The sequence below is a fragment of the Pantherophis guttatus genome, chromosome 3 (genome assembly GCF_059756535.1).
Source record: "Pantherophis guttatus breed Tessera chromosome 3, ASM5975653v1, whole genome shotgun sequence".
In the NCBI taxonomy this organism is placed as follows: Eukaryota; Metazoa; Chordata; class Lepidosauria; order Squamata; family Colubridae; genus Pantherophis; species Pantherophis guttatus.
Genome location: NC_142065.1, coordinates 168,888,674 through 168,916,461, shown reverse-complemented (window position 1 = coordinate 168,916,461; position 27,788 = coordinate 168,888,674). Strand labels below are relative to the sequence as shown.

Below are 27,788 nucleotides of genomic sequence, written 5' to 3'. Positions count from 1 at the left end.
AGGAAATATGTTAGCAAGTGACGCAAAATTAAATTAGAGAAGCATCACTCATTTGTTTCTAGATGGTGCCAACACAAGCAGAAGTCAAGCCTGGAGTGTGTGTGATCTACATGAGCGTATCTTTATTGCTGAATTTACATGAGTAACATTTTATTTTGACAAAAATAACATCTTTATTCTAACTCTATTCTGCTTCTATGTCTCTTTCTCTTACTTCCTAATCCCCAAATTTACCTCTATTCTCCTCTAGGAGAAGATGGCCTGAGATAGTGAGGAGTAAGGGAAGCACGGGAGGATCCGGAGGACAAAAAGTAGAGGAGCTACAGGCAGCTTGGTGAAAGAGAAACAGCTGTTGTGACAGTAAAAGAATGAATAGAAAATCCGCAGCATAGCAGAGTTGACGTTTGCCACTGAGAGACTCATCCAGTAGATCCAGCCACAAAAGGAAACTGCAGAGAGAGAAATCACATTGACAACAAAATGCTGCCATGAGAAAAGGCTTTTGGGAGAAAGGAAAGGCTGAGAGCAAAAGCTAATAGACCATCTGAAGTGAATTCAGCAGCATTGAATGAGACAGGCGTCCATTTTGCCTAGATTGTGTAACTGGTTGTTTCATAGGCAGTTTATTGTGTTTCCAACTCAATACTGGTAAAGAGAAAAAAAAAGAGAGTGAGAACCAGCACACAAATGACATCTACTGGAGCACTCTGCGATTAGTAGCCAGCCAGTTTGTCTCCTGTCTCAGGAATTCTGGGAGTTGAAGTCCACAGGTTGTAAAAGAGCCACAATTTCCCACTCCTGGACTAGATGATCTACAAGTTCCCTTCCAACTCTTTCAGGAGCATCCTATAGCTCAAGCAGGACTGACTCCTTTCCATCTCTTTTGTTACTTAGCTTCTGGCTGGAAGGTGGAGAAAGTCAAGATGTTCAAAATATTTCTAGCTTGTTGGAATATCTTATTGAAAACAAAGGCAGAATTTGCATGTTCCAGAATCTCTCTGTTGGTTTCCAAACCAGAGCAATAACAGAAGGGGAGGTAAGGTATTCCTTCCTCATCTTTCACAGCCAAACTTTTTGGGAGGGAAGTGTTCCTTTCCTAATTTTTTTTCTTGCAACTTTCTTTCCACAGTAAGTTGTTCATAATTTATTAGATAATGTTTCAAGAATGTTTTTAAATCGAAAAGAAACTGGAATACAGTTTCTCAAATATTATGCAGGAGAAAGGATGGCTTCTGTTCAAAGCATAATATGCTGCCAGATGTGAGCGAGCCATTGGGCTCCGTATTCCTGTTCATAATACTGAAAGAGTTGAACTAGGATGAATGAAACATTCTGTTTTGTAACCACATGCAGGTGAACATCCTTTCTGATGAAAGATTAGAAAACCTCAAGAAAACAATGCTTATCATTTTCTTGTAGCGAGCTGCTACGAACAGAGAATAATAAGGAATTATTTTGTGGATTAGAGTGATCAAAAGAAAAGAAGAGTTGTTAAAATTACATATGGTATTTTAAAGTGTTCTTCTTTAGGGATAACTTATTAATTCAAAGAAAAAATGATTGCAAAGTATAAGGAAAGGAAAAAAAAAAACCTGAAAGAGATGTTTGTTCATAACCAAATACCTGAACATTGCATACTGATATTTCTAATAATGCAATGATCAAGTTAAAAGCTTTAGGCTAAACTATGGACAGTGAAAGTCTTTGTTATTTCCAGTATATAAGTAATAATGTTTAATATTTTTTCTGCTAGACATATATGATATGTAAATAATTTTCGTCTCTTTGTGACAGAGTTTAAGGGTTTTTTTTAAAAAAAAAAGCTATCAAAAGTCTAAGAGTCAGCTAAACAATATCGGTTGGCGGGCCTGTGGGGGAGAGCCTTCTCTCTGGCTGCCCCAGCTCTCTGGAACCAATTACCTCCTGAGGTCCGGACCACCCCCACCCTATTGGCCTTCCGGAAAGTGGTGAAGACCTAGCTTTTCCGGCAGGCCTGGGGCTGTTGATCTTGCTACAGCGATCTTGCGAGACCTGGCCATGGAATGGAGAGTATGGCTTTTTAATGTTTTCTTTTAAAAAAATTTTACGGGATATTGTTCCCATTGTTTTTTGCTGTAAGCCACCCAGTGTCCCTCGGGAGTTGCGCGGCATAGAAATGTGACTAATAAATAAATATTTTTTCAAGTAACAGCAAACATTTTCTATCTTACACATATAATATTATCCATGAAAAGAAAAAGAACTGAGTCTTGTGGCAGTGTGAAAAGCCAAGTTATTACAGCAAAAGTTCATTGTTTCTTTTCTTAACCTTGTTTTTTTTTCCTAGATACTATATGGACTTTTGTTTCTTTTTAATTACAGACAAAATCAAGAAGAGTGACATTTCATCAAACATATGAGCTGGCTTTGTACACAACATCCTTTTCCTTTCCTCATTTTAAATTTGATTCTTTTTTTCACGACATGGGCTAGTACAACAATCCATTATCCAAGAACAAATCATGATTGGTAATTATTTTTATATTTTTCTCTCCTTTTAAAGCAGGGCCTTTCAACTCATCAATTCCTTCACGAAGTTTCAGGTTGTTCATCAACTGCAAAGATTTATTGTTTGTTTGTTTGTTTATTTATTTATAAAGTTTATTAGCCACCCATCTTACCATAGGTAACTCTTGGTGTCTTACAGTTACATATAACTATAATAAGAAAATAATGTAATAAATACCACTTTACCTAACTGTGCTATGAATAATATTATTAACAACAACACTTATCCCTTGGTTATTCCCATCAATTCTTGAGTATTTCCCCACCCATTGATTCTGAAGATTGCTAGCCAGAAATGTTATTTAAGGTAGACAGATTTTGGGTAACAAAGCAGCAAGAAAGTCCCTGTAAGGCCACTGTGATAATTGTTCTCTAGATCTATTGGATAAAATCAAACAAATCCATTCCAAATCCATTCCAAATAGAATGTCATGTATGAAGGTCCTATAGAGCTGATTGAGGCAAGTCTACTAGGAAGTGGAGTCTTGGAAGAGTTTAACCCTGACCTTGTTAATCCTGAGAAAATAGACAGGGTCCTTGATGGTATAAATTCATCCACTTGTGTTTTAGATCCATGCCACTCCTGGTTCTTTAAAGTCTCCTGAAAGGTGACATGTAGGTGGATCAATGATTATGAATGTATTCTTGAGACAGAGGATGGTCCATCATCTCCTCAAAAAGTCATTACTAGATCCACCAGAACTGATTGATGTTTGTCCAACCCTCCCTTTTTCTCCTGCTGTGCATGCTTCCAGACCCATCCCAATTTTTTTCCCTTTTGCCTCTAGTTTTATCAAATAGTTGATATATTTTTAAAAAAGCAACTGATTGTAGGCCTCACTAAATCATGGTAATAATTTATGGGGACTGAGGCAAGATGTTTGTTGATCACTTTTCCAATAAAACATTAGAAAATATTAAGCCATGCATGTCACTCATGATCTAGGCATCTGCAAGGCAGGAGGAAAAAATCCAGCAAAATTAAAAACCCTCTGATGGGCATTTAAAAGAGTGTGGCCTCAATTGCATGGATGTGAGTACCATTTTAATTTTTTTATCGCCTTCTATGAAAGTCTAGTTCATAAAGCCACAGAAGGGCTGCACCCATTCCAAGGTTGGATTGCAAAAACTGTACTCCACATTCAAATGGTTACTTGTTTTGCAGTTTCAAGAAGCAAATCCAGATGGTCACTGTGTGGAATCATTTGTACGACTGCACGATTGTTATATACTGCAAGAGTCTCAGGTTAACATTGTATTTTTGTCTGTGTATATGTAAATAAAGCAACTGGTACACAACAGCAAAGCATCTTACTTACCAAATGCTTCCTTACTACTTTTTACATTAAAAAATTGTTCTACAGATATTGGGCAATATAATTCAAAGATGAAAACACTTTAAAAAGTTGTACAATAAAATTAGAAGATGAAATAAGATACTATATGACGAATGAGAAAACAAGTTTGTACCAAAAGATACAAAGATGTATCAAAATATCCTGAAAGATTGGAGAGAAACACAACTTTCAGTTTTAATTTTGTGTGATATTAAGTTTAAGTCCTTACTTAGATTTGAAGCTTGGGATACTCTCACTGTATCTCTTAAACTATTCTGTCACAGAGTTGCTGAAAGGATAATTTTGGTGATTTTTAAACTGCTTGCAGGAAGTTCGGGATAATACTAATTTAACTTTATCTCTAGTGTGCCATTCTCCACTTAATCTCTGTTTATATTTTGCTTAACTTCCAAAGGATTTGTGAATTCCAAGCAATTAGGATTCAGAGAGATTAGTTTGTGACTGATTTCATGTTTTCAAAGGAAGTTTTTTTTTCCATTACTGTTCTGCTCTGGAAAACTTTTAAATAATTAAAAACAGCACAGAGCCTAGTATCTGGATAAGACAGAGTTGATTAAATTAAGAGTACTTTTAATTATATTGCCTCAACAAGTGTTTTATCCTATTTTAAGACTGAATATAAGCTGATACTTTTGCTATACTTTTTTCATATATATATTGGTTATTTTTATGGGAACAACCTCAAAAAAACCAATGTCACAGAGAATGCACTGTATTTTAAACACAGGTGGGTCTATTGAAATGTTATATCAAGAATGAATGAAAACACACAGACACACAAGTTTACTTTCACAACAATCCTGTTAGGTAAATTAGATTGATGGCCTATGTAACAAGTCCAGAGTCACTTAGGGGCTTCATAGCTGACCTAGCATTTGTATAGTGGAATTGTTTATTTGTAATTCAATGCTTTAGTAAATATGTCCACTGATTCTGAAGTCAACGTTATTTATTTTGTTAATTTTACTTATCCCAAGCAAGTATTAGCTTGGTGTACATTGGGCTTCTTTTGTTAAAAAAAAAAAAAAGAGGTGGAGTAAAGGGGATTTAACATCTAAATAAATCAGGGATGAGTTAATTTTCACTGCCCCTTTCCATTAACTCAGCTTTCAGTGTGTAGTGTGGACTACTGGAATAACATCATCAAAATGGCTCATCTATGAATGTGAGCTCATGCTTAGAGGTAGAATAAATCAGGTATCTTTATTTATTGTTGTTTGATCAGTGTTCAGAAGATAGGTGCCCAATACCATTTGCACTCAATGTCTGTTTGTAGAAGCTCTTTAAATGATTAAACTCTCATTGATCACTGTGAAATAATATTACCAAGCTACTTGTTATTGAGGTATTCTTTTGTGGATGTCATCTGATTGTCTATCAGGAACTGTATGTCTGAACTCATACTATCAGTGATAGTATCTAGCCATCTTGTCTTTTCTGACATAATCATTTTATATATATTCAGCATCACCCTTCCTTCCTTCCTTCCAACTATCCATCCATCCATTTCCAGTAAATGATTACCTAAGGTTTCCTTTGAATTATATCATTAGTCTTGGCAATATATTTTCAGTTCTTTATGTTTTTCCCAGCAATTTTAATTCCAATTTTTATTTCCTCTCATCTGGCTTTGCTCATGATATATTGTATTTTACATTAAATGAGATAGAATATAGACTTTCCCAACATCAAAACATTTAGCTATATACATCATTTTAACTGATGCTTCCTAACCACTATGTAAATTCTTCAATAGGGATATGGGATGGTTATGAGGGCCATCCATAATTGGTTCCAATCTACAGGGGGGAAAAGGGCTTAGAATTATCCATTACAAATCTATGTATTTATTTTAACCCTGTGTGCATTTTTACAGAATCGTTATTCGAATAAGTGTTAAAACATGGGTTCAAACATGTTTACATGAGCTGTACAACAATAAAATGTACATTTAAGAATAGGAAAGCTATTCCATTAAACACACTGTTGGAAGAAGGGATTAATCTAACTTGATTACAGTATAATCAACTTCAACTGAGATGGAGAGAAGATCAGAAAACTGGTTTAATGTCGCATGAAGAAGAATTGGTTAGACAGATAAAAGATAGAGGCCCAATGCATATCAAGAGGGTTTATAATGTTTTGTTAGAAAGAGATTCAGAAAATGAATTGGTTAAAGATTGTATGATAAAATGGGCGCAAAATTTTGGAGAACCAGTTATGATGGAAACGTGGGAAAAAATATGGGTTCAGAATGTTAAATTCACACAGTCGCAGAATTTGAGGGAAAATTTTTATAAAATGTTTTATAGGTGGCATTTAGATCCTAAGAAATTGTCATGCATGTATCCTGATGTTCAACCAAAATGCTGGAGATGTGATTGCTTAGATGCTACATATTATCATATATGGTGGACATGTAAGAAAGCAAAGGCTTTTTGGATAAAAATTTGGTGGGTTATGCAAAATGTTTTGAAGAAAAAAATTCAATTTTCTCCTCAATTGTTTTTATTGGGTATAGTTAAGGCCTTTTCAGTGGGTAAAACAAAATTGATATTGTATATGGTGACAGCAGCTAGGTTATTGGTTGGTCAATATTGGAAAAGGGATGATATGCCTACAATTCAAGAATGGACTTTGAAGATGGCCAGTTTTGCAGAAATGGCGAAGATATCAGCATATTTAAAAGACCGGACTCAGGAGACTTATGTATGGGAATGGAAGAAATGGATAGATTATGTGCAGAATAAATATCAAACTAGGAAGTACCAGATACCTTTTAGCTGAATGTTGTGTAGAAATGTATAGTATATAGGGGGCAATATAGCTTATTGTTATGTAGAAATGTATGGTGCACAGGGGAGAGAATATCGGGGTGGTAAAGCATGTTATAATACAATGTGGACGGATTTCACCTTGGGGAAGTCATGAGAGGAGGGGGGGTTAGGGGGGGGTTAGGGAGGGATGGGGGGGGAAATGGGGAAAATTGGTATTTGTAAAACTTTTTCAATAAAAAAAAAAAAGAATAGGAAAGCTGCATTCTGCAGCCAGAAAGTCAGTTTAAAAGATCTGTGTCGCCTGTACTATATTTTACATAACATTGTTGAAAATCTATGTTGTAGCACTTCAATCCCAAGCACGTCTTGGGATTAGAGATACCTTCACATACTGTCTCCATTTTTAAGCCTGGACAAAACCATCTACAGCCTAAGGAAGGATACTTTCTCTCCATTTTTAAAATCACCTTAGCCTCTCTGGAGCCTAGTGGGGAACTAGGTCTATATTTGGCTGACAGCAGATCTGTTCTGTAATTTTCAATTCTCTTGCAAGCAGTTTTACAAATTCTTGAAATGTAGCTGTTAATTAAGGTCCATGCCAACCTGAACAATTTTGAATTGTGAGTGGGCAGGAGCAAATTAACACTTTGGTTCTAATTGATTTAATAGCTTAGCTGTGATCAGTTCAGCATATTAACAGAGACTGCAGATAGGCTGAGGATGGTAAAGCAGACAGAGTCTTGACTATCGTCTGAAGCAACATCTTTTGAAAACCATAGCTGGAAGAGTTCATAGGAACAAGTCCAAGAGTTTAAAACCAGAGAGCAATTGATACAGTAGAGAAGAAGGAAAGTGTGGTGTTAAACAGATACAGATCAATGTTGTTTCCAGCGAGAACCCTAGGCTTTATTGATTAATGGAGTAAATAGCATTTAGATTTATATACCACTTCACAGTCCTCTCTAAGCGGTTTACAGAGTCAGCATATTGACCCCCAACAAGCTGGATCTTCATTTAACTGACCTCTGGAAGCATGGAAGGATGAGTCAACCTTGAGCAGGTAGGAAATCGAACTGCTAACAGCCAGCAGTCAGCAGAAGTAGGCTACGGTACTGCATTCTAACCACTGCGCCACCACAGCTCATTGCCATTTCTTCTTAAGAAATCACACACAGCTTTCCTTCTCAGATCTTTTAAACTGCTATCTTGTTCTAGCATTAGGTATTAATCAAGACAGATTGCACACTTTGATGAAGGGAATCACATTGCTTTTGCTGAGAGAACTCTGTCAAAGCAAATCTCAGTTGCCTTGTTCTGGCTTTAAAGTAATGCATAAAAAAACAACAGTCATTTATATACTGGGATGATAGTTAATTATAAACCCTTAGACTTGGTGCATTCTATTTTATTTATATCAGCAAGATTTCTTATCGTAAGATGCAAATATATGCACAAGATACTTTTGCAAGAACATCATTCCTATTTGGAAATGAACAACTACTCTTGACATAAATGAGTTTAGATAATAAGAAAATGTCACAAATGAATATATCGAAATAAGATTAAAACATACCACACATGTTCCTCCATACTGCTAAAGTAGGATTGCTATGTGAAACCTAAAAACCAGCAAATCTAAATGCCATATTTTTTTCAGAATTATGGACCCTGGACCTTTACCCCATAACAAATCAGTTAGTACTTTGTTGTTTTGCTATGTGATTGCATCACAGCCTTTCTGCATCCATGGTACTGTATTCCAAAAGCAACGGTAAAAGTATTATTCTTCTTTAAACTGCCACATTTCTACATTTCAGATGATTCAATAAAAAACAGGTCAGCCTCCAGGCAAATATTTCATATCTCATAATGCAGATTAAAGGGGGGGGATCTGATTTTTCCAGTTGCAAAGAATGCTTAGCTTTAGGACTAAGCTTGTGCCCATTAGGTAGCCAGATACCTATATTATACTACTGAAATAGCAAGAAATATAAGCAACATGCATTTTAATGTGGAAAACATTCTTTAATATAAGCAGATGCTCTCTTTCCTCCTTTAGTTGTGATGAAGATGGAGTTGGAAGGGAGCTTGGAGCATATCTACTCCCACACTCTGTAATATGCAAGCAAACCAATGAAAGTGGCTATCCGGATTCTTCTTAAAAACTTCCAGAGATGAAAAACAACATTTGCAAATCACTTATAGGCCCTTCCAGTGTTGTACAGATCTTACCATCAGGAAGTTTATCCCTGCGTATAAATAAAATCGCAGAAGCTATAACTTCTATTCATCATTTCTAATCCTAGTTTATACAGCAATAGAATATAATTCCAGACCATATTACTTAAGGCACCCTTGTAGGGTATCTGAACCCTATTGTCATATCTCCCTTCACTCTTTTTTTCTTGAGACCAAACTTCCCAGGTTCCTTTCAGCCTGTCCCCATAGGGCATGTCGTGAAGCCCCTGTATTGTTTTTGTCACCTTCCTCTGAACCTTTTCTAACCTATCAATATCTTTCTGGAGATATGATGCCTAGAATGCTTAAAGCTCTTGATCTATTTATACACTCAGTTTTCACCAGATGAGACAAATATTATTTAAAAAATTGAACCCAAAAGACACGCATATTTTTCTTCTGTGATCACAACTTAAGTATTTTTAGGAATATAAAAGGAAACTCAAATGAGAATTTTCTATAAATTCTATTAACTATTTCTGGGTGATTCTACTGCATCTAGAAAATAAAACAAATGGTCCAAAGTTTTATCAGTTCCTACAGCTGACAAGATATAGTTAAAGGTACATTTTATTTCAGTGTTCATTCTTTCATTGCTACTGGGAAAAGTAATCCCTATTCATTTACTAGGGATAATGTGTACAACGTTTGGAAACAAGCTAAATAGAAGCAATCCATCGAAGCATGAAGATTATGTTGCAAGTGTCTGCAACAGCAGCAATATGCAGACCAACTTTGGTGTGACTTTAACAGAATAAAACTGCTGAATGAAAATTATTTCAGTATCCATGGCAGTAAGTGGAAGCCTTTTCATATCTCACTGTAGGGATGAAAGTTTCTGACTCAGCAGCACTCATTAATTCACAATTCAGAAGTAAAACTAATGATGTTCACAAGTAGCTAAGCTTTCATCTGATTTCTACAGAAACAAAATAATTTCATCCTTGTGGCTCTCAACTTTTTTCTAATAAAATCCCACAAAGCTTTTGCTTAATGAGTTAAAATGAAGAAGTTATGGACTTTACTACTATCGTGTTTCCCCGAAAATAAGACCCAATTTTATTTACTGTTGGGGACCAAAATAAGCACTAGGGTTTATTTTTGGGGAAATACGATTTCAGGGTGATCAGCCTGGGTGGGCGCCCCACCCTTGGAATGCACACAAGAACCAGCAAGTGCACAGGGACCGACGGTATCCAGCAGCAGCTGTAGCCCGTCGGTCCCTTGGTCAGTGCGCTGTGGGGCTGCACAGAGTGGAAGGCATGGAGCAGAGGGCAGGCAATCCCAATGCGTAGAGTGGAAGGCAGGCAATCCAGATGTGATGTGTGGGCTGCAGACAAGCCAAAAGACATGAAGATGAACCTCCCACAGCTAACTGCCACTCCGGCCCACCACTGCTCAGGTTTCTCATGGACCGCGTGGCACATCCAGATTGCCTGCCTCCCCCCATGCCTCTGCTTTCACCTGCTGCAGGTACTCAACTCACCTGTGCTACAAGGGCTGTGGCTGCTGACAGACACCATTGGCACCACATGTGCTTGCCACCTCCTATGCTGGCTACGTCCACCCCCTTCACTAGGACTTATTTTTTGGGCAGGGCTTATATTAGGCGCAGGTGTGTTATATTAGGCTAGGCTAGGGCTTATTTTCAGGATAGGTCCTATCTTTGGAGAAACTCAGTAGCTTTAGTCATAACCATGGCATAAAACAGCATTTCCGGCTAATAGTAAAGGCAATACCAGTCAATTTTAATAACATGCAAAAAATATTGGAACTATTTTCCCAAGTGACATGTTTTTTACACTAACAGAATGACTCTGTCTTACAAACTGAGCTGTGACAAAAATAGAGTTTGTCTTGTTCTTTTTTTTTTTCCAACCTGTTGTTGCAATGATTTTTTATAGCATCAGCCAAAGCCTTGAAGGATAAAGTCCCCATCAGGTACTTATGAAAAGCATATGTCTTCTTTGGGGGAGTGGCATTGGCAGCCTCCCATTAATTTCGTATATCACACTTACGTATCCTTAGGAAATCTTGAAAGAGGAGTACTTATTCCCTATTGTGCCATATAACAGAATTCCTGCCATAGCTTTTTTGATGTCTCGCAGAGTAAAAAGCTGATTGTCAGAAATCAAGCATCTCTTAGAAACACAGATCTAACTGAACAGTATGGTCATATAGCTGAGCAGAAAGAGTGTCATTTATTTGGATCCAGGTGGTTCTTGATCCAGGTGGACCCATTGACAAGAAAAACTGTCATACTGTTTTTCCAAAACCAGATTGGAAAAATAGTATATTTGATTACCTTTAGCACCTCTTCATTCCCTTTGTTTTAAGTTGCTTATGCTTTTGGTTTGAGATGAATTAACAACTTTCATGAGAGCTTGGCACACCCATCAATTAGCTATTCATGACAAGTGACATTTTCCATACCATGTTATCTCCTTGATGTCTCTTATCTATACAATATACTAGGCAGAAAGAGAAACCAGTTTTAATCAGCTAATGGATCACGTTCTTTCTTTTGGCTTGTATTTGGCACAGAAAATTCCAGCAGGACTAATGGAAGTCTTAGACTAGGTTAACATCTTTCAATAAATTAAAGTATGAGACTTTGGTTGAGTTATTAAGCTATGTGAATTCAAATTTCAATTTGGAAACCATGTTTTATGGTGTAACATAATGAAGAAGCCTAAACCATTAAAAAAAATATGAATTCAAAGCAAAATAAATCAGTAAATCATGATTTAATGAGAATGTGAAAATCCACTCAAAACTTCAAATTCATGAGAACCTCTCTAATGTAAATATTCATCCTATCAAGAACCACAAAATGGGATAAATAGAGGCTATACTCAAAAGAATAATGAACAAGAATTACATTTAATTGAATTCAATTCAAGTTTTTAAAATGACATACAGATATTATTATTTTCTGTCCTATTAAAAGTTACAGTTTGGTGACAATTGGAGAGGTCTGGACTTATGCTTCTTTTTTAACCAAACCTCTGAATCGCTTGCCAAGAACCCGTCGATTTGGGGAAACAGGGCTTCTTGAAAGACTTGGGGCATTTGCCGGGACAGCGGTTGCTCAAGTTAGGCAGTGGGCATTTTCGGCACGGTTGGCAATGCGGGATGTCTTTCCGACGGACTCTTTCGCTTTGCTCTGCTCTTGGCATGGCAATGCCCCTTCCTCTTCTACACTTACCTAGAATTTTGTTTACTTTGGTTTGTGTGTACTTTACAGTCAGCTTTTTGGTTCCGGGAGAATGCCAGGACAAGTCCTTGGAGTTTTCTTGGCAAGATTCCAGAAGTCATTTGCCATTGCCAGCTTCCTAGGACTGAGAGAGAGTGTCTTGCCCAAGCTGGCTGCATGCCTAAGGCAACTCTAGAACTCATGGTTTTCTGGGGCCTTAAGCACTACACCAAACCGGCTCTCACTCTGTCTCGCATTAATTCTTTTTTTTTTATTATTCTATCTTTTTGAATGTTAGGTTGCTACCTTCCCTCCCTCGATTTTGCACCTTAAGTGTTGGATCCTCAGCTCGACCAGCTTCCTTTTCAAATTCTTGAGAACTTCTGTAATGTAAGTATTCATCCTGTCAAGAACCACAGAATGGAGTAAATAGAGGCTATACTCAAAAGAAGAATGAATAAGAACTACATTTAATTGAATTCAATTCAAGTTTTTTAAAATGAGATACAGATATTAGTATTTTCTGTCCCATTAAAAGTTACAGTTTGGTGACAATTGGAGAGGTCTGGAGTTATCTCCAAGGTTTGATGGGACCATGTAAATCTCTAGCCTCATTTAATCTCTCTGTTCTAGAATATCCTATGTTTTGACTTCTACAGCACCATCTGTGTCTGCAACTTTCAGTTCCTACTGTTCCCCTTACAGCAATATCATTAGCTGATACGGTTTTCACCAAGCTAGATCCAGATTGTGCTTATCGACATAAGGAAAATAAGTTTACCAAATATTCTTAAGCATTTAAAATTTAGCCTTCTCACAGGTTGCTCTATATGTCTATACCCTCGTTATGTCTACACCCTGAACAGTATGTACATGGACACCCAATACTCCACATGCCTGGGAGAAGCCAAGAAATAATTTATCTCACATTGTGAAATCTCTGGAATAGTGAAAAGAATCCAAATGAATGCTATTTATGTATTTAATTAATTAATTAATTAAATTCTCCCACAGACTCTGGAAGGCTGATTGGTTCTCGATTTGGACAAACAAGAAGTTCTGTTGGTTAACTATATATCTACACACACAAAAGAAGAACCATATATATGATGCTAATTCCTAATTGAAGGAAAATACATGATGCTAATTCCTATTTGAATCATGACCTTGTAGCAACTAAGTATTTAAGGCTTGTTCCTATTTGTAACAATGTACTACTTATGTGAATGACAATTTTTGTTGATAGTTTCAGAGTTTTCTTTCTATTAGGACCTTTAGCCCAATATTTGCATCTTAAAGCTAAAGCATTGTTTGGTAGCACTAAGACAAAAATCATAGTGTATAAAACAAAGTGGCTGGGGTTATAGACCAGGTTAAGCCAAAGGGAACAACCTGCTTCTTGTTTAATCAAACCTCTGAACTGAGAAAAGCCATGATCAGACTTTTTATAGATTTTAATTTATTTCTTATAGCCACATTACAGGAAGAAGTTTTACACCTTGAGCTCCTCTTTCCTCTCTATCTATTTTTTCCCCTTTATCTCCTCCCCCTCCCCCCCCAGCTATTTGGATAATGGAAATGTCAAATGCAGCTTTAGAGCCCAGTTGGTCTAAAGCAGGAAAATAACATTTTAAAAAATGAAGAAAAATCTTCACTCCAACAATCCCAGTAAGCAGAGACAATACTCAGAAGTGTTGGAAGTTGTAATCTAACATCTGGCAGGTCACAGTGGCCTTTTCTGTGCTTAAAAAAAAATGCAAGATTCAATTTGCTCCTCTCATTTATAAAAAGCAACAGGAAACTAGTTTGACCTGCTGCATCCATAATATACATATAAAGTCTTTTTATTGCCAAATAATGCACTTAGTATTAGTTTCCAAGCAAAGTAGTTTCCGTGACACAAATTAACGTTTTTCTCCCTGAATGTAATTTTTCTGAATACATTTCATAGAAGTAAAAAGAAACTCTACAGAAAATTGTGAATCAAAATTAATAACAAAGAACAAAATAAATGTAAACTCACTTGCATTTTTCAATGAACAATTTCCCTTTTATTCTTCTGTATAAAACTGTTGATAAGTTGGGCCAGCAGACAGCATATGTGAAAGAGCAGGCATCTCACTGGAAGAGTACCTGTCTGTGTCCATAAATTCTCAAGTTCTGAAACTGTGAAGAAAAGTTGCTTTCAATCAAATCTGAAATTCTGATATTTTTTAAAGAAATACTTTTAAAGTATTCTACCCAAATAGAACTTCAGGTATATCTAAAAGGCAACCAGCAATTTGCCACTGGTTTCCCCAAAACTTAACCAGCCTTGATCTTCCTGCCATACTCTCTAATCTTCCCTATAGCTAGACCTTCATTTGGAAATTAATATAGTCTTTGCACTGTTTTTTCTTAAAAAAATACTTCATCCTCATACTTCTCCCTTCCCCTCAAAAGACGTTTCCCACTCCAGTTTTGGAACTCCTGTTTTAGACAAATAATGCCTACTAAATTAACTGGTTTCATATGACTTATCAACCATGGTATCTTACTGCACCGGCTGGAGGGGTTAAGAATAGGGGACACTGTGCTTCGGTGGTTCTCCTCCTTCCTCTCTGACCGTTCGCAGTTTGTGTTGGCAGGGGGGCAGAGGTCGACCTCAAGGCACCTTATTTGTGGGGTGCCACAAGGGTCAGTCCTCTCACCCCTTCTGTTCAACATTTATGTAAAACCGCTAGGCGAGATCATCCGTGGTTTCGGGGTGAGTGTTCATCAATATGCTGATGACACACAGTTATACATCTCCACCCCGGACCACCCCAATGATGCCCTTACTGTGATGTCCCATTGCCTGGAGGCCGTGCGGATCTGGATGGGGAAAAACAAGCTCAGACTCAACCCCTCCAAGACCGAGTGGCTGTGGCTTCTGGCGTCCCGGTATAGTCAGCTGGTACCATCACTGACAATTGGGGATGAGACCTTACTCCCCACAGAGAGGGCTCGCAACTTGTGTGTCCTCCTAGATTCACGGCTATCTTTAGAAGAGCACATGATGGCCGTGGCCAGGGGGGCCTTTTATCAGGTTCACCTGATCCGCCAGTTGCGTCTCTTTCTGGATCGGGACGCCTTGTGCACAGTCACTCATGCCCTAGTCACCTCCTGTATGGACTACTGTAATGCTCTCTACATGGGGCTCCCCTTGAAGAGCACCTGGAGGCTCCAGCTGGTCCAGAATGTAGCCGCGCGGGTAATTATGGGCGCAGCTCGTTGTGCCCATGTAACACCTCTCCTGCGCGAGCTGCACTGGCTCCCAGTAGTCTTCCAGGTTCGATTCAAGGTGTTAGTCATCACCTTTAAAGCGCTCCATGACTTAGGACCTGGGTACCTATGAGACCGTCTTTTGCCACCAATAGCCTCCCACCAACCAGTTCGTTCTCACAGAGAGGGACTACTCAGGCTACCATCAGTCAAATTATGCCGACTGGCGACTCCCAGGGGGAGGGCCTTCTCTGTGAGGGCTTTGGAATGAACTGCCCCCGGAGATACGGAATATCCCTGATCTCCATGCTTTCCACCGTGCCCTCAAGACCCTGATGTTCCAACAGGCGGGCTAAACATATGAACATGTGAATGATTTTTTAAAATGTTATCTAATTCTGGGTTTTATTTAATTGGCCAAACTAAGTAATAATTTTAATTAGCAATTTTATGATATTTGTGTGTCTATATTTTTCTTGGCTGTACACCACCTTGAGTCCTATGGGAGAAAGGCGGTATAGAAATATAATTAATAAATAATAAATAATAAATATGAGAAAGCTTACTATCCTGGAAGATAACTATTTTTATTGTTTGATTGCTGATTGACCTTTGTTATGATAGTAAAGCAAACATGGAATTAGCTAAAACAGGATGTACTGTACAAATAGCAAGTAAGAACATTTACAAAAGTCAGAAGGCAGACATATAATTATAATTTTATGAAAATAATTGTACAATCATATTCACTTTTCACCCCAACTGAAGACTTCAAAATAAGAGTAAACATACATGGAAAACTGCTGTAAAGCTTTGTAATCCTAGACAGACTTGCCATAAAAAAGTCACACTTGCAATAGGAAACTGGGCAGAAACTGCAGTATCAGTCACTTACATGTCCTTCTAGGTAACTGATACAGAAACAAGATCCCTCTGAAAAATAGCAATATAAAGTTTGAGGCGACGATATAAAATACTTTAGCACCATTTAATGTTGCTGTGGATGTGCATTTTTTTTCTTTTTTAAGAATTACCCTATCTTAAAATTAAAAAAAATAGTCACACTTAAAATTTGTATCTTTGACTTTATGCAAAGAAAGAATCATCAAGTTTTACTGAAAGATGACTAATTCCAAAACAAAAAAAATCCAATCTCTTTATTATAATTAATTAAAATTCACCAAATTATGAACAAGGCTTTTGCCTCAAGCCTTCATCAGACTGGATGTTAAGCAAGATAGAGAGGGAGAAAGCTGGTCTGATGTTGACAGTTAATTTGTTTGTTCTCATTTTGTACTATGCCATCATTGGCTTGAATTGAACTGAATTGAATCTACTGAATAAACCACAACTCAGTATTGTATATATGGGTCCATAGTAGGTCTACTATAAATAGCAATAGCACGTAGACTTATATACCGCTTCACAGTGCTTTGCAGCCCTCTCTAAGCGGTTTACAGAGTCAGCATATTGCCCCCAACAACCTGGGTCCTCATTATACTGACTTCAGGATGAAGAAAGGTTAACTTAACCTTGATTGTTCGTGAAAAATCAAACTACCAAACTGCTGGCAGCCAGCAGTCAGCAGAAGTAGCTTGCAGTACTGAATTCTAACCACTGCCTCACCACAGCTCATAAATCAAACATATTAGCTGATGGTTTTGTTCTGTGTTCCACTCTAGCCACTCTGATTATGCAAAAGAGTTTGAAAACCTAACTGTAATCATTATGCACTAATTGGCATATTTCTAACTGGCAGATTTCTAACTACATCAACAACAAAGACGAAAAAGCCATCCTTAACTCTCCTGCTTTCCATGTTCTCACTTCTTCTGCAATCAGACTGGTACTGCATACACCAAAGGATAGCTATCAGCAGATGATACCATTCTACTTTGAAGTCTGAGATTCACAACCTGTCTCCAGATTCTTGCTTCTCATGGCTATTAGAGGTCTATCTTATATGTCTAGCACCATATCTGGACACAGCTGTGACCACTGGTGAGGGCCAGTGGTCACAGCTCCTGCAGCTGCACTGGGCCAGGGCAAACAAGCAGTGGAGGAGCCCAGGCACAAAAGTTACCTGCCTCTACATCTTATAAGTGTTTCAGGGTGACATGGCTTTCAGGCTACAGGTCCACCCACAGGTTAATCCAGTTCCATGGGCAGAGCAGGCAAAGGGATTTTTGGAGGGGAAGGGACAGAAGGTCTACTACTCAATGGCTAAAATAGGTGGGGATTAGCAGACAGGAACAGAAGGGTTTGATTTTACTGCCCTATTCCTCCATATTTTGTCAATGCAAAGAACTACAGTATTTCCAAAAGTATTTCCTCCAGCTCATTCAACAGGAATCCACTTGCAATGATAATCTAAGGTCTGAATGTGGAGGCACCCAAAGTTGATCTTATAATTAGCTGGTAGCTCCTTTCAACTGATCGGGCAGGGAAGGCAATTGTGCACTGCACAACTTTCTTTTCTGCAGGTTGCCAATTTAGAAACCCTACCTACGTAGGCTTTCCGCCAGCCTTTAAAAAAAAGGGGGGGGAGGGAGAGGATCAGGCCCGGGAAGAAGACAAGGTGCGATGCAGAGAACTTTCTTGGGCGGAGAACTCAGCGCTCCTCGCGAACCGGCCGGAGACTCCTGAAAGGGAGCCGCTTGCAGAGCGGGCGGGGCAACCCATCAGCACTCCGGGGAAGGAAAGGGCCGGGGCTGCCTGGCTCGCGGGTAGGTCGAGAAGTTCGCGAGGCGGGGCTCCGGCAGCCGCGCACCGAAGCAGGCAGGCTGGGGAAGTTGCACCTCGTCGCGGGAGGCGAGCGCTCCGCCACAGAAGCCTCTTTCCTGATCGGGAGTTGGGAACCTCCGCCGCGCTCCCCCTGCGAAGGAACCGCGGGGCGCCTACCGGAGCGGGCGTGTGAGACCTGGCCCTTGGTCGCCGGTCCAAGTCCCTGCTGAAGTGCTCTTAGGATGAGGTAAAGCTGGTGGCTGCTTGGCCAACATCGCTTGCCAACAACCCATCGATTTGGGGAAACGGGGGTTCTTGGAAGACTTGGGGCGTTCGCCGGGACAGCGGCTGCTCAAAGATAGGCGGTGGGCATTTTCGGCACGGTTGGCAATGCGGGACGCCTTCCCGACGGACTCTTTCGCTTCGCTCTGCTCTTGGCATGGCAATGCCCCTTCCTCTTCTACACTTACCTAGAGTTTTGTTTGCTTTGGTTTGTACTTTACAGTCAGCTTTTGGGTTCCGGGAGGCTGCCAAGACAAGTCCTTGGAGTTTTCTTGGCAAGATTCCAGAAGTCGTTTGCCATTGCCAGCTTCCTAGGGCTGAGAGAGAGTGTCTGGCCCAAGCTGGCTGCGTGCCTAAGGCAACCCTAGAACTCATGGTTTTCTGGGGTCTTAAGCACTACACCAAACCGGCTCTCACTCTGTCTCGCGTTAATTCTTTTATTTATATTATTCTATCTTTTTGAATGTTAGGTTGCTACCTTCCCTCCCTCGATTTTGCACCTCAAGTGTTGGACCCTCAACTCGACCAGCTTCCTTTGAGAAGGAACCAGGGACTATAATTCGAGATTGCACCTCTGAGCCCCCCCCTCCCCACCCCGTCTGTCATTGGAGAGTATTATAATAACTTTGAACGACTTTATAGGATTACCCGACTTGCTCGAGGCTACCTCAGCAAAGCGTTTTAAATGTTGGTAACCCGCTAAATAAATTCTCTTTTTCGCTGTGAAAGTTTGAATATTAAGAAATGCTGGGTTCGTTGTTATTGACCAAGCTTTCCCCTAAATTGCCTTGACACTCTATTGCTGTTTCCCTACCCTGCAACTGCAAAAGCTTCCCAAAAGCACTATTCTTTATCATTTTCCTTTCATAGCATTATCTTTTCCAAGACACTTCCCCACCCCAAGAGCAGAATCCTTTAAGAAGTTGTAAAGTTTTTTCATAATTGTAACAAAGCTTTTGTAGCCAAGCAAGTCACTTTTGTACTGCTTTAAAGCAAAAGATCCTGAAATTGGTGGTTTTCACACACACACACACACACACACACATATATTTGGAGACTACCCATCTCACTCATAATGACTTTTGGTGACTTAATGGCTTTTAATGCATTTATAGTGGGTGCTTTCTAACATAGTTTGTTTTTCTATTATAAGTATGTATGTAGCACTCATTTTATTCCAAGAGAATGCAATGATTGTGCTGTTGCCAGAAATCCATAAATTGAAGTTTTCTTTAAATGTAATAATTTTAGTCAGGAATATAAAAATTGGGAGGAAATGAAACAAAGTTTAGAATTGTTGTTAGTTGCGAAGTTGTGTCCAACCCATCATGACCCCATGGACAATGTTCCTCCAGGCCTTCCTATCCTCTATCATCCTCTGGAGTCCATTTAAGCTCACGCCTATTGCTTCAGTGACTCCATCCAGCCACCTCATGCTCTGTCGTCCCGTTCTTCTTTTGTCCTCAATCTTTCCCAGCATTAGGCTCTTCTCCAGTGAGTCCTTCCTTCTCATTAAGCGGTCAAAGAATTTCAATTTCATCTTCAGGATCTGGCCTTCTAAAGAGCAGTCAGGGTTGATCTCCTCTAAGACTGACTGGTTTGATCGCCTTGCAGTCCAAGGGACTCGAAGCAGTCTTCTCCAGCACCATAGTTCAAAGGCCTCAATTCTTTGATGCTCAGCCTTCCTTATGGTCCAACTTTTACAACCATACATTGCAACTGGGAAAACCATAGCCTTGACTATATGCACTTTTGTTGGCAGAGTGATGTCTCTGCTTTTTAGTATGCTGTCTAACTTTGCCATAGCTTTCCTCCCCAGGAGCATCTTTTAATTTCTTGGCTGTAGTCCCCATGTGCGCTGATCTTGGTGCCCAGGAAAATAAAATCTGTCACTACCTCCATTTCTTCCCCATATATTTGCCAGGAATTGAGAGGGCCGGGGAGCCATGATCTTAGTTTTCTTAATGTTGAGTTTCAAGTCAACTTTTGCACTCTCGTTCTTCACCGGCATTAAGAGTTCCTCTGCGCTTTTTGCCATTAGAGTGGTATCATCTGCATATCTGAGATTGTTGATATTTTTCCTGGTAATCTTAATTCCAGTTTGTGATTCATCTAGCCCTGCTTTTCTCATGATGTGCTCTGCATATAAGCTAAACAGGCAGGGTGACAGTATACAGCCTTGCTGAACAGGATAAAAACTAGATAGTCATAAAAGTAATCCCTTTGGTTCATTGTAACGGTTGCTCACTATGCAAAGAAAGAAATGTAAAAAACCTTTCTTAAGGAATTGAAATATTTACATTCTATGTAAAAGTAAATTATTTTAAATACCTTATAATCCAGTTCCTTAACACTGGCTTTAATTTTTGTTTCTTTTATACTCACCTGTGCAGATAACCTGGTTGATCTCAGTGAAGCTCATTTATAAATTGTCTGTGGCACTTCAGAGTTGCCTGAAAATTACTTTCAGAGACACTTTATTAGTCTAATGCAGCAGAAATGTGACTCTCACAAAACTTTGAAGTCTTGAAAAATTTGTTATTGTATATCCCAAAGGTGCTTTTTTCCTTCCAAATGGCAACTACACTTTTTTTTACTTTTCTTGAAGACATTTCACTTCACCTCTGAAGAGCTTCTTCATTTCTAACTAACTGATAGGGAAGGAAGGATTTATACTTCTTAAAAGAATTTCCAGGTCCCTTTTCCAGGATGTTGCAAGCAAATAAAACTCAAGGCATAATGCTGGTAGAAAGGAGAAGATTCATTTGTTCCCAAAAGCTAAGAGGTTTGAGGGTAACTACAGAGAAAATGAGGTACAGCGAGTTTGTTCTATAGGAGGACTGGTCCTTAGTGTGAGCCTGGGGGGAGAGGGTAAGTGGTTTGTATGTGCTGGTTGTCATGTGAAACTCTTAAAAGGTCAATCTTAATTTCCGTCCTGATACCAATTGGCTTGCCTTTTTTTGTGTAGATGGTGCTTTGGGCAATCTATTTGTGGGTGTGGGGAAGTGTGACTGAACAGGTTCTTTGTCTGGTTAACTACTCTTGCTCAGGTACTTGGATTTCGTACTTGGTTTTGACTTGTTAATTGATAGCTTAGCAGAAGTGCAATTCAACAATCTATTGTTACAAGGTATTTTCCATAATTTCAATGGATCATAGATTTGTGTTAAAGGTTAACGGACAGCTGAGACACTGAAATAAATAAAGTTAATTTTGAATAAACTATCTCCTATAGTTATTATTGATTATTAAAATAACATTCTTCCCCCAACTCTTTTCAGTCATCCAGTCATTAACACTAAGATTTGTTGACAACACCTGGGGGTTAATCTGTGTCCTCAGAGTACCTGAGTCAAGACTGCAAACCAGTGTGGAACTGTCTTGAAAGGACTGCATTGTTGACAGGAGATAAGTGGTGTGTGGTATCTCCCTGCCACCCACCCACTTATCTCCTGTTTACAATGCAATCCTTGAAACTGCTTATCTTTTAGAATAGAATAGAATAGAATAGAATAGAATAGAAAATAGAATAGAATAGAATAGAATTTTTTATTGGCCAAGTGTGATTGGACACACAAGGAATTTGTCTTGGTGCATATGCTCTCAGTGTACATAAAAAAAAAGATAGGTTCATCAAGAATCATAAGGTACATCACTTAATGATAGTCATAGGGTACAAATAAGCAATCAGGAAACAATATCAATATACAGTAAATCGTAAGGATACAAGCAACAATGAAGTCCTTTTAGAAGTCTCAAAACAGTTCACACTCATCTGCACTCTGATTCAGGTACTCTGAGGACACAGATTAACCCCCAGGTGGTTTCAATGACTCTCAAAGTGTTAATGACTGGCTGATTGAAAAGAGTATAAAACCTGCCTTTCCTATCAGTCAATTAGAGATGATGAAGCTTCTTGGAGGAAAAGTTAAATGTCTTCAATTTTTTAAAAAATGAAAGTCCAGTTGCTGTTTGGGGCGAAAAAAGCACCTTTGGAACAACCATAACTGAGAATCCCCATGGGCATTTATTATTGTATGTATTCAGGGGTGGGTTCTACTTACCTTTACTACTGGTTCGCAATGGGATCACATGCACAGATCGCTTCTCATGACGTTAGGGTCAGTGGGCAGAGCTCCTGCCGGTTTTACTACTGGTTCTATAGAACCAGTCCGAACTGGGGGAAACCCACCACTGTATGTATTTTAATAAATATGACAAAATGGCCTTTCTCTCTCAGTAATGTCTCTTCTGTTTCTTGTAATTTCCTTTCTCTGCCATCCAGTGTTGATTGCAATAAAGAGACATGTATTACAGAGATTTGGACCTATTTCTTGCGTAGGGATTTTGAAAGTATCCTAAGGGCTGTGTGGTAGTCTAGGACCACACACTCAACAGTTTACAAATGTCTGCATATTGCCCCTGACAATCAGGGCCCTCATTTTACTGACCTTGGAAAGATGGAAGGATCAAACTCCTGGCTGTGAGCAGAGTTAGCCTGCAATATGGCATGCTATCAACTTCGCTACCACAGCTCCTTCCTAATAGAAAGTCTAGCAGAGTCTCTTTCAGACACTATCCAGGTGAATTATAGTATTATCCAGCCATTATTGTGCTGATTTAAAGCCTGTCTTAATTCATCACAGGATTCTAAATTAATAATGTGAAATGTTTCTTTTTCTGTCATTCAAGGTCAGTGCTTTGATCCCTACTTGCACTACTCCTGAGTTTTAAGAACAGAAACCCATTTTTTATGAGTTCAACTGGATATATGAAGACTCTCTTTAAGGGAGATGTGCAAAGAGTAGAGAAGGACATTGGATATAAAACTAGAAAGTGAACAAGTTCCACTTCCTGTCATGTTTTGGTTGAACATGCCATAAGAAACCTTTTGCTAAAGATTTTATATACCAAGAGTATAAATTAGACTAAAGCTTTCTTCTATAGCTTAAATCCAATACATTCATATAACAAAGAGAACAATTATAGGTATAATTCTACTGACATCTGCTGCAGTTGGAAACATTTACAAAAGCATATTAGGAGCTTGTTATTAGCTAAGCAGGTATTTTTCCGGTTATAAAATGGAAAGTAGTTGGTGTTCCCTTGTGAAAAGAAATGTAAACATCATTGTTTAAATATTACGCATGTGATAGTGGGAAAGGCAAATTAGGGTGTTCAGTTCTGATTGCACACTAGAATGTCTGCTCCTTAATTCCATTTGTTCATGAATGGATGGATTGGGCAATGGAACTGAACATGTGGGGTCATCCTAAATTTTCTTCCAGTGAAATGACTGTCTTCTGAAGCAGACTGGGAGGGAGGAAAGTCATTCATGTATCCTTGGTTTTAATCTAAAGAGAGAGAGGGAGAAAAGAACAGTAAACAAGCCCTTTGTCTCCTGGTCTTATCCAATCTGCCTTATTTTTCTTATCTGATTCCCCCAATCCAGCATCATTGTCTAACAAGATGAAAAAAAACCCAAACAATTTACATTATGATATATTAAATTAGAGGAACAAAGAGAAATAAAATTGTAGCAAAACAGGTTCCAAATACTTCAGTATTTGTTTACTTCAGTAAAACATTTAACATTTGAATAACAAACCCCCCCCCGAAAAGGTTGTCATTTTTTATTACATTGTTTGTTATCAAATTCCTTCTTATTAGATTTATCAAAAAAAAGGTCTTCAATTTTTTCACAATTTTAAGAGAACCAATTTTGTATATTGGTTAAGTCACTGGGGACCTGGAGGCCATGGGCTGTAGTCCAGTGGTGGGTTTCAAATTTTTTTATTACCGGTTCTGTAGGTGTGGCTTGGTGGGTGTGGCTTGGTGGGCGTGGCAGGGGAAAGTTACTGCAAAATACCCATTTCCTCCCAATCAGCTGGGACTCAGGAGGCAGAGAATAGGTGGGGGTGGGGCCAGTCAGAGGTCGTATTTACTGGTTCTCCGAACTACTCAAAATTTCGGCTACCGGTTTTCCAGAACTGGTCAGAACTTGCTGAAACGCATCTCTGCTGTAGTCCCACCTTAGGTCGGAAACCAACTAGGTGATCTTGAATTAGTCACTTTTACTAGGAAGCAGGTAATGGCAAGCCACTTACAAAATCTTGCCAAGAAAACCGCAGGGACATGTCCAAGCAGATACCAGAAGTCAAGACTGACTTGAAGGCACCAAAAACAAAGGATGCACCAAAAACAAATGATGGGTGTGACAAGTTGAGGCAGTCCATAGGAATGTAAACAATTCAAAATTATTAAATAAGTTACTTTAAAATCAGTTAATGACATTGTTTTAAAAAGTTGTCAGTAATTAATAATTTGATATTTTATTTCTAAGAGTTGCTTCTGAATATGTATATAGCTAATTTATTTTTATTTTATTTTATTTTGCTATTGTAAAATGTAAGAGAAACTATTCTGGATATCTGTTTTAAAAAATAATAAATGGAGCAGTTAGCAAGCTTGTTTTTGTTTCCTGCAGAATCAGAGAAGGGGTGCTTAATCTTTTTATTATGACAATTTTGCAGCTATGTTCTTCTCCCCATGTTTCTTTGCACATTTTCCAGCAAGCAGCAGTTTGAATAAATGGGAATGGGAAAACATAAGAAGCAATTTGTTATGTAATAGTAAATTTGGCCCTAAGTAATGATCAAAATCAGGGACTATCTGAGACATCTGCATTATTGTTTTAAAGTGTTTGGAACTATAGTTTTGGGATTTGAACCCAGCTAAAATTTTAAAAATGTATCTTGACTCCAGGTTGTTCAGTTCTGATATACAAATATGGGAGTGTTGCAAGAAATATCCATCTGTGTTCAGTTCTAAGTAGGGAGAAAGACACTGGAAACATGGAGGCTGATTGGAAAGATGGTTTGTTGATGGACAAGGCCACATGGGTTTTAGGTCCTGGGCAGCTGAACACATGGACTGGAGAGTGAGAGCTATTTATACCCTCTCTTGGGCCTTGCCCTTAACCTTCCTATTCCTGTTCCTGTGGAATTCTATTGGTTGTCAGACTCCCATGGGGCTATGCAGGGGTCATAACTAACTTTGTCTCTTTGTCAACCAAGCTCTCAGGTTTGGTTGAAAGTTGGAGGGTGATGATGTAATGAAGAGGCTTATGTTCTGAAAGGTGTTGGCCAATTCCTATTATGGCTTAATGGCTTTGTCCTGGTTTGGATCTTGAGTGAGGACTAATCTTATCACCCTGAGGCTGAAGGTCTTTTGTTTTGTAGCTAGGATAGCTCAGTCTTTCTGGGGCTATTGACAAAGGTGGGGGCTGCTTTCCAAGAGCATGTTTCTTCTTGTTTCATCCTGGGCGATATAATAGGGCGATTTGTTAATGTTTCCTAAAGTATTTCATTCATCTAGGAGAAGGGTGGGTGCTAATTTTCTACAGGAGAAAACCGTTGAGATTTAGGATTTTTGGAGGCTGAGAAGTACATCAGGACTAAACTTTTTTGATAGTGACATATGGAAAAAGCATAACCCAGAAGTAAATAATGTGTCTTTGTCACATCAGTGTTCTATTGGTGACTACTAAGATCCTTCTGCAGCATGTGTATTCAGAAGGTTTCTTTTGCTCTACATTGCACCCAAAAGTATTCTTAGTACCCATCTTTTGTTTGGAAGTCCACCCAGCTGCTCAGAAAAAAAAAGGCAAATATAAGCCAGAGCAGCATAACAGACAAACTGAAATGCAGGGAGCAACAGCACAACTTTACTTCCTAACTTAATGGTTTCTTTTAGCCAATGATTATGTGCCCATGAGCCTCATAGCATATATCGCAGCCTTCTGCCCATGGCATTTAATTTGGGAGGAAGATTAAACATATGTGTGTAGTTACAGGTATGACCACTTTCCATTTGAGCTGCGCTGGTTACCAACTGTAATTCAAGATGTCAAGAGAAAAGCTTAGATTATGGCCTGGTTACTATGGGATCATATTTCTCCTGTTGTCTTTATTAATAAATAAGGTCTTGATGAATTGGTGAGTTCTGGGTCCCAGCTGTCAAGCAATGACATCATCTGGGACATATGATCCATTCATTCTTGGGAGCTGTGCTTGCCCTGTGGAACAGCATCTCTCTGAGATCCATATGGCTCCAAATCCAGTAGAATTTGATAAAGCTATAAAAATAATGTTTTTTCAACTGACCGTAGCCTAGAATGTAGTGATAGTTTTTCTAATGGCAGTTGGTTAGGTCTGTTCTATTTATTGTTTGCCAGTATACTTCACGTAGTGTTAATCTTATCTTCCTGTTAGCTTTTACTTTTTTAAACGTGAAACTTTAATTCTATCATGTAATTTAGAGACTCTTTCATGACTGATATGGTGTATAGGTTGATAAATAAGTAAATAAATTCTTATAAAAGTGCTTACTGTCTTAAATGCTGATGTTTTGCAAACTGAACAACAGTATCAAAAACTAATAAGATTCTAAGTAAGATTGGCAAAATCTTGTATAACATGGCAAATTTGTGAAAAAATGGCTACTAAAATATTATGGACAACTAACATTTACAAATAATTTATTAAAACATTTTGTTTTTCTTGTGGAAAGTGAATACTAAAATAACATCGGCATTCAGTATTAAAGGCTGTTGTGCAATGGTTTCAATTTTTTAAAACCTTTCAGTTAAAAAGAAAATAACTAAATGAAAATTACCACCAGAGAGACTAATACACACTAATTCAATTATAACCTCATAAGAAAAATCTAGGAACAATTTATGTCATTATGAAGTATCTTTATTGTTAGTTCTTTAACAGAAATTGCTAAAATAGATTTAAAAGGAATTGTATGCTATTAAAAAATTCAAGCTGCTTGATCTAAATATTCTTCCTGTATATATTTAAGGTTTTCAAGATAGCTTATTGTACAGGTAGTCCTCAACTTATGACCCCAATTGACAGTGGTGAAATCCAATTTTTTTTACTACCGGTTCTGTGAGCATGGCTCGGTAGGCATGGCAGGAGAAGGATACTGCAAAATTTCCATTCCCACCCCACTCCAGGGGAAGGATACTGCAAAATCCCCATTCTCTCCCCGCTCCAGGGGGAAGGATATTGCAAAATCTCCATTCTCACCCCACTCTGGGGCCAGCCAGAGGTAGTATTTGCTGATTCTCCGAAAACTACTCAAAATTTCCGCTACTGGTTCTCCAGAACCTGTCAGAATCTGCTGAATTTCACCCCTGCCAACTGAGCTCAACATTTTTGTTCCTAATTGAAACATTTGTTAAGTGAGTTTTGATCCATTTTACGACTTTTCTTACCACAGTTGTTAAGTGAATCACTGCAGTTGTTAAGTTAGCAACAGAGTTGTTAAGTGAATCTGGCCTCCCAAGTGATTTTGCTTGTCGAAAAGTCATAAAAGTGATCATATGAGCCCAGGACACTGTAACCATCATAA

At 38.6% G+C, this 27,788-nt stretch overlaps 1 protein-coding gene across 1 annotated transcript in view; it reads left to right on the top strand.

The window, feature by feature from the left end:
- Window positions 1-18,143: 18,143 nt before the first annotated feature.
- Window positions 18,144-27,788, top strand: part of CHST9 (carbohydrate sulfotransferase 9) — a 52,860-nt gene continuing 43,215 nt past the window's right edge. The window contains exon 1 of the mRNA XM_034429646.2: window positions 18,144-18,330. The gene's annotated coding sequence lies outside the window, so the exon portion shown is untranslated. The remainder of the gene's footprint in view (window positions 18,331-27,788) is intronic.